Raw genomic sequence first — 8,963 nt, forward strand, 5'->3', positions numbered from 1 at the left:
AAATATCATGAGGCAAGTGTTTTGGGAGCAACTGAGTGAGTGTGTTAGCACTTTTGATGCATGAGACCAGGTTATATTGATGGGTGATTTGAATGCAAAGGTGAGTAATGTGGCAGTTGAGGGAATAATTGGTGCACATGGGGTGTTTAGTGTTGTAAATGGAAATGGTAAAGAGCTTGTAAAGTTGTGTGCTGAAAAAGGACTAGCAATTGGGACTACGTGGTTCAAAAAAGAGAGCTATACATAAATATATGTATGTGAGTGGGATAGATGTCCAGAAAGTATTTTTGGATTAAGTGTTAATTATTGTGGAGGTGAAGGTGAAGATTTGTAGAGGTTTTCAGAAAAGAAGATAGAATGTTGGGGTGAATAGAGTGGTGAGAAAGAGTGAGCTTGGGATGGAGATTGGTGTGAGGCAGTACCAGGACACTGAGTGCAGAATGGAAAAAGGTGAAAACAAAGAACATAAGAGGAGCGAGGGAGGAATGCGTTGCATTTAGGGAAGCAGTGATGGCTTCCACAAAAGATGCTTGTGGCATGATAGGTGTGGGAGGTGGGCAGCTCAGAAAGGGTAGTGAGTGGTGGAATGAAGAAATAAAATTATTAGTGACAGAATACAGAGAGGCATTTGTATGATTTTTCCAGGAAATAGTGCAAATGACTGGGAGATGTATGAAAGCAAGTGGCAGGAGGTCAAGAGAAAGGTACAAGAGGTGAAAAAGAGGGCAAATGTGAGTTAGGGTGAGAGAGTATCATTAAATTTTAGGGAGAGTAAAAAGATGTTTTAGAAGTAGGTAAATAACGTGCGTAAGACAAGAGAAGAAATGGGAACATCGGTGAAGGGGGATAATGGGGAGGTAATAACAAGTGGTGGTGATGTGAGAAGGAGATGGAGTGAGTATTTTGAAGGTTTGTTGAATGTGATAGATGACTGAGTGGCAGATATAGGATGTTTTGGTCGAGGTGGTGTGGAAAGTGAGAGGGATAGGGAAAATGATTTGGTAAACTGAGAAGAGTTAGTGAATGCTTTGTGGAAAATGAAAGCCGGTAAGGCAGTGGGTTTGGATGGCATTGCAGTGGAATATACCAAAAAAGGGGGTGACTGTGTTGTTGACTGATTGGTGAGGATATTCAGTGTATGTATGGCTCATAGTGAGGTGCCTGAGGATTCGCGGAATGCTTGCATAGTGCCATTGTACAAAGGTAAAGGGGATAAAAGTGAGTGCTCAAATGACAGAGGTATAAGTTTCTTGAGTATTCCTGGGAAACTATATGGGAGGGTATTGATTGAGAGAGTGAAGGCATGTACAGAGCATCAGATTGGGGAAGAGCAGCGTGGTTTCAGAAGTGGTAGAGGATGTGTGGATCAGGTGTTTGCTTTGAAGAATGTATGTGAGAAATACTTAGAAAAGCAAATGGATTTGTATGTAGCATTTATGGATCTGGAGAAGGCATATGATAGAGTTGATAGAGATGCTCTGTGGAAGGTATTAAGAATATATGGTGCAGGAGGCAAGTTGTTAGAAGCAATGAAAAGTTTTTATCAATGATGTAAGGCATAAATATGTGTAGGAAAAGAGGAAAGTGATTGGTTCTCAGCGAATGTTGGTTTGCGGCAGGGGTGCATGATGTCTCCATGGTTGTTTAATTTGTTTATGGATTGGGTTGTTTGGGAGGTGAATGCAAGACTTTTGAAAAGAGGGGCAAGTATGCAATCTGTTGTGGATGAGAGAGCTTGGGAAGTGAGTAGTTGTTGTTCGCTGATGATACAGCCTTGGTGGCTGATTCGGGTGAGAAACTACAGAAGCTGGTGACTGAGTTTGGTAAAGTGTGTGAAAGAGGAAAGCTGAGAGTAAATGTGAATAAGAGCACGCTTTTCACCCTCCTGCATGTTCAGGCCCCGATCACTCAGAATCTTTTTCACTCAATCTTTCCACCTCCAATTTGGTCTCCCACTTCTCCTCGTTCCCTCCACCTCTGACACATATATCCTCTTGGTCAATCTTTCCTTACTCATTCTCTCCATGTGACCAAACCATTTCAAAATATCCTCTTCTGCTCTCTCAACCACACTCTTTTTATTACCACACATCTCTCTTACCCTTTCATTACTTACTCGATCAAACCACCTCACACCACATATTGTCCTAAAACATCTCATTTCCAGCACAACCACCTCCTCTGCACAAGTCTATCTATAGCCCATGCGTCACAACCATATACCATTGATGGAACCACTATTCCTTCAAATATACCAATTTTTGCTTTCTGAGATAATGTTCTCAACTTCCACACATTCTTCAACGCTCCCAGAACTTTCGACCCATCCCCCACCCTATGATTCACTTTCGCTTCCATGGTTCAATCAGCTGCCAGATCCACTCCCAGATATCTAAAACACTTCACTTCCTCCAGTTTTTCTCCATTCAAACTTACCTCCCAATTGACTTGTCCCTCAACCATACTGTACCTAATAACCTTGCTCTTATTCACATTTACTCTCAGCTTTCTTGTCTCACACACTTTACTGAACTCAGTCACCAGCTTCTGCAGTTTCTCACATGAATCAGCCACCAGTGCTGTATCATCAGCAAACAACAATTGACTCACTTCCCAAGCTCTCTTATCCACAACAGACTGCATACTTGCCCCTCTTTCTAAAACTCTTGCATTCACCTCCCTAACAACCCCATCCATAAACAAATTAAACAACCATGGAGACATCACACACCCCTGCCGCAAACCTACATTCAATGAGAACCAATCACTTTCCTCTCTTCCTACACGTACACATGCCTTACATCCTCGATAAAAACTTTCCACTGCTTCTAACACCTTGCCTCCTACATCATATATTTTTAATATCTTAAACAAAGCATCTCTATCAACTCTATCATATGCCTTCTCCAGATCCATAAATGCTACATACAAATCCATTTGCTTTTCTAAGTATTTCTCACATCCATTCTCCAAAGTAAACACCTGATCCACACATCCTCTACCACTTCTGAAACCACACTGCTCTTCCCCAATCTGATGCTCTGTACATGCCTTCACCTTCTCAATCAATACCCTTCCATATGATTTCCCAGGAATACTCAACAAACTTATACCCCTGTAATTTGAACACTCACCTTTATCCCCTTTGCCTTTGTACAATGGCACTATGCATGCATTCGGCCAATCCTCAAGCACCTCACCATTGGTCATACATACATTAAATAACCTTACCAACCAGTTATAGTGATGGGTGATTTGAATGCAAAGGTGAGTAATGTGGCAGTTGAGGGAATAATTGGTATACATGGGGTGTTCAGTGTTGTAAATGGAAATGGTGAAGAGCTTGTAGATTTATTTGCTGAAAAATGACTGGTGATTGGGAATACCTGGTTTAAAAAGCGAGATATACATAAGTATACTTATGTAAGTAGGAGAGATGGCCAGTGAGCGTTATTGGATTATGTGGTAATTGACAGGAGCGTAAAAGAGAGACTTTTGGATGTAAATGTGCTGAGAGGTGCAACTGGAGGGATGTCTGATCATTATCTTGTGGAGGCTAAGGTGAAGATTTGTATGGGTTTTCAGAAAAGAAGAGTGAATGTTGGGGTGAAGAGGGTGGTGAGAGTAAGTGAGCTTGGTAAGGAGACTTGTGTGAGAAAGTACCAGGAGAGACTGAGTACAGAATGGAAAATGGTGAGAACAAGGGGAGTAAGTAAGGGGAGTGGGGGAGGAATGGGATGTATTTAGGGAATCAGTGATGGATTGCGCAAAAGATGCTTGTGGCATGAGAAGATTGGGAGGTGGGTTGATTAGAAAGGGTAGTGAGTGGTGGGATGAAGAAGTAAGATTATTAGTGAAAGAGAAGAGAGAGGCATTTGGACGATTTTTGCAGGGAAAAAATACAATTGAGTGGGAGATGTATAAAAGAAAGAGACAGGAGGTCAAGAGAAAGGTGCAAGAGGTGAAAAAGGGGGCAAATGAGAGTTGGGGTGAGAGTATCATTAAATTTTAGGGAGAATAAAAAGATGTTCTGGAAGGAGGTAAATAAAGTGCGTAAGACAAGGGAGCAAATGGGAACTTCAGTGAAGGGCGCTAATGGGGAGGTGATAACAAGTAGTGGTGATGTGAGAAGGAGATGGAGTGAGTATTTTTAAGGTTTGTTGAATGCGTTTGATGATAGAGTGGCAGATATAGGGTGTCTTGGTCGAGGTGGTGTGCAAAGTGAGAGGGTTGGGGAAAATGATTTGGTAAACAGAGAAGAGGTAGTAAAAGCTTTGCAGAAGATGAAAGCCGGCAAGGCAGCAGGTTTGGATGGTATTGCAGTAGAATTTATTAAAAAAGGGGGTGACTGTATTGTTGACTGGTTGGTAAGGTTATTCAATGTATGTATGACTCATGGTGAGGTGCCTGAGGATTGGCGGAATGCGTGCATAGTGCCATTGTACAAAGGCAAAGGGGATAAGAGTGAGTGCTCAAATTACAGAGGTATAAGTTTGTTGAGCGTTCGTGGTAAATTATATGGGAGGGTATTGATTGAGAGGGTGAAGGCATGTACAGAGCATCAGATTGGGGAAGAGCAGTGTGGTTTCAGAAGTGGTAGAGGATGTGTGGATCAGGTGTTTGCTTTGAAGAATGTATGTGAGAAATACTTAGAAAAGCAAATGGATTTGTATGTAGCATTTATGGATCTGGAGAAGGCATATGATAGAGTTGATAGAGATGCTCTGTGGAAGGTATTAAGAATATATGGTGTGGGTGGCAAGTTGTTAGAAGCAGTGAAAAGTTTTTATCGAGGATGTAAGGCATGTGTACGTGTAGGAAGAGAGGAAAGTGATTGGTTCTCAGTGAATGCAAGTTTGCGGCAGGGGTGTGTGATGTCTCCATGGTTGTTTAATTTGTTTATGGATGGGGTTGTTAGGGAGGTGAATGCAAGAGTTTTGGAAAGAGGGGCAAGAATGAAGTCTGTTGTGGATGAGAGTGCTTGGGAAGTGAGTCAGTTGTTGTTCGCTGATGATACAGTGCTGGTGGCTGATTCATGTGAGAAACTGCAGAAGCTGGTGACTGAGTTCAGTAAAGTGTGTGAGAGAAGAAAGCTGAGAGTAAATGTGAATAAGAGCACTCAGTCACCAGCTTCTGCAGCTTCTCACATGAATCAGCCATCAGAACTGTATCATCAGCGAACAACAACTGACTCACTTCCCAGGCTCTTTCATCCACAACAGACTGCATACTTGCCCCTCTCTCCAAAACTCTTGCATTCACCTCCCTAACAACCCCATCCATAAACAAATTAAACAACCATGGAGATGATCACGCACCCTTGCCACAAACCGACAGTCACTGAGAACCAGTCACTTTCCTCTCTTCCTACTCATACACATGCCTTACATCCTCAATAAAAACTTTTCACTGCTTCTAACAAATTGCCTCCCACACCATATATTCTTAACACCTTAAACAGAGCATCTCTATCAACTCTATCGTATGCCTTCTCCAGATCCATAAATGCTTCATACAAATCCATTTCCTTTTCCAAGTATTTCTCACATACATTTTCCACAGCAAACACCTGATCCACACATCCTCTACCACTTCTGAAACCACACTACTCTTCCCCAATCTGATGCTCTGTACAAGCCTTCACCCTCTCAATCAATACCCTCCCATATGATTTCCCAGGAATGCTCAACAGACTTATACCTCTGTAATTTGAAAACTCACCTTTATCCCCTTTGCCTTTGCACAATGGCACAATGCTCAAGCACCTCACCATGGGTCATACATACATTACATATCTTTACCAACCAGTCAACAACACAGTCACCCCCTTCTTTAATAACTTTCACTGGAATACCATCCAAACCTGCTGCCTTGCCAGCTTTCATCTTCTGTAAATCTTTTACTACCTCTTCTCCATTTACTAAATCATTCTCCCTCACCATCTCACTTCGCACACCACCTCGACCAAAACACCCTATATCTGCCACTCTATCATCTAACACATTCAACAAACCTTCAAAATACTCACTCCATCTCCTTCTCATATCACCACTACTTGTTATCTCCTCTCCATTAGCCCCCTTCACTGATGTTTACATTTGTTCTCTTGTCTTATGCACTTTACTTACCTCCTTCCAAAACATCTTTTTATTCTCCCTACAATGTAATGATACTCTCTCACCCCAACTTTCATTTGCTCTCTTTTTCACCTCTTGCACCTTTCTCTTGACCTCCTGCCTCTTTCTTTTATACATCTCCCACTCATTTGCACTATTTCCCTGCAAAACTTGTCCAAATGCCTCTCTCTTCTTTTTCACTAATAGTCTTACTTCTTCATCCCACCACTCACTACCTTTTCTAATCAACCCACCTCACATGCTCCTCATGCCACAAATATCTTTTGCGCAAGCCATCACTGCTCCTTAAATACATCCCATTCCTCCCCCACTCCCCTTACATCCCTTGCTCTCACCTATTTCCATTTTGTACTCAGTCTCTCCTGGTACTTCCTCACACAAGTCTCCTTTCCAAGCTCACTTACTCTCACCACTCTCTTCACCCCATCATTCTCTCTTCTTTTCTTCACCTTCACCTTTCTTCACCTTCACAAGATAATGATCAGACATCCCTCCAGTTCCACCACTTAGGACGTTAACATCCAAAAGTGTCTCTTTCACGCGCCTATCAATTAACATGTAATCCAATAACGCTCTCTGGCCATCTCTCCTACTTACATATGTATACTTATGTATATCTCTCTTTTTAAACCACGTATTCCCAATCACCAGTCTTTTTCAGCACACAAATCTACAAGCTCTTCACCATTTACAACACTGAACACCCCCTGTACACCAATTATTCCCTCAACTGCCACATTACTCACCTTTGCATTCAAATTATCCATTACTATAACCCGGTCTTGTGCATCAAAACTACTAACACACTCACTCAGTTGCTCCCAAAACACTTGCCTCTCATGATCTTTCTTCTCATGCACAGAAGCATGTGCACCAATAATCACCCATCTCTTCATGAGTATTAAATTTTCACAAAATGTGTATAGCACAATGCCAAAGCACTGATCTGAATCAGAATATCAGGTAAGCTTGAACCATTCACCTGGCTTTAAGTAGTTTCTAAAGAGATGATTAAAATGTGAAGAGTTTACAGACGTGACAGACCTAGTTATTTCTGACAATATTTTCTAATAGTCAATCAAAACAAATGATGGTCTTTGGCAACCATAACTGAAATGGAAAATAAAACGATAAAAAATCGTCTGATCATTCCTATCAATTTTCATGTCAGCTGTTCCAGTTGCTTCTGATAAAAGATTTTCTAAAATTTCAACAATACCAAGCAATGGCTGTGCTAGACATATTGGATATCAAAAGAAAAAACTGGCATTTTCAATTTTGCAGAGCCAACACGGAGGGCTCTGCTTAAATTTTTCCCCAGGGCAACCTTGACCTTTGAAATTTTGAATGCAAAATCAAGAGGGATCTTTTTTTTTTATCTTACAGGAAACAATCATGCTAAGCAATGATGAAATTATCTCCACTGAACTAGAATTATTCATTAATTGCAATTTTTGATTTCCTCTAAGGTCTCTTCATACCAACATTAAATAAATTTAGACGATGGACTTTGCATTTCCCTTGCAGAAAGTAACATGTGGATGGACAAAGGAATGGACAGATGGATGGAAGAGTCAATTACAGTACTTTAAGGCATCTTAAAACATAGTTTAGTGGTCCCCTAATTTATTCCCTTAGCACCCTTTCAGACTCTTGGACAGTCAGGGGTTGACGATGATGGAGGATGTGGTGGGGGGTGGTGGCAAAAATTGTACCAATTAGCAACACAGGTCATAAAAAAAAAAAGCACAAGTGATAGCACAGGCAGTGACACAAAGGGTGGCAAAGCTGATGGCACAGGAGTGGAAGTAAGGGGTAGCAGAGGTGGGTACCACAAGTGGTGACAAGGGGTGCAGGGATGGTGAAAATGGTAGTGATTGAAGGGATGGCAGAAGTGGCGGCAGAGACAGTACAAGACGTGGAGAGAAAGACAGCAGCAGAAGAAGTGGAAGTAGCAGCAGTGGTGGTTGACAACAAGTGTGGCAGAATTAATGGTTGGGATAGTGGTAACGATGGTGGCAGAGGGGATAGCATTGGGGAAGACTGAGGCAGGCAGATGACGATATGGTGCTCATCAGTAATTATGCCTGTAGAAAATATCAAAGCTACTGGAAACATGCTCTTTGGTGTAAACAAGTTTGACAGTTATCCTGACCTTTTAACCCTAAAATCAATGGGGACCTGCCTATCCCATGGAGAAAATACGTGCTAAGTTATAATGAAATCTATCCAAAGGGATTAAGTTACTTTGCAGAAACAAAATAGCTTACAAGTGTTCTCATGATCTATCCAGTAGAAAAAAACCACTGTGAAGAACTAAAATCACCAATAAGTGTGGCAGTGATTTTGACCTTTGGCCTTTCGACATCAAAATCAATATTGACATTTCTTGATCCTTGGGAAAGACTCAGGCTGTGTCAATGGAATCTACCCAACTGAATTACTATACAGTTTCAAACATCAACTTATTGTTCAACAGTGACCCTGACCTTTGGGCTTTCAACTTCATAATCAAGACTGCACCTTATATTTTTTGACACTGGGTTTTGCAGTTATCCAAAGGAAACTGAAATGTGGAAGGACAGGAGAACAGACAGACAGAATACGTGATTCCTACTGGGCACCCCAAAGGTTTCATCTGAGAGGCCCTAATAAAGAATCCTAGCTGAGGACCGTCAATCAATCATTTCTGTATGTACCTGGTGCAATCTCCCTGCTTGTTCAAAAAAAAAAGAAAGCTCAATCATACTGAGACTAAATTTCCCTGTGGTGGCCATACTAGATAAAAAATCAAAAAATATCTCCAGACATTCCAGTTAACTTTAA

Source organism: Panulirus ornatus, chromosome 9, assembly GCF_036320965.1.
Source record: "Panulirus ornatus isolate Po-2019 chromosome 9, ASM3632096v1, whole genome shotgun sequence".
In the NCBI taxonomy this organism is placed as follows: Eukaryota; Metazoa; Arthropoda; class Malacostraca; order Decapoda; family Palinuridae; genus Panulirus; species Panulirus ornatus.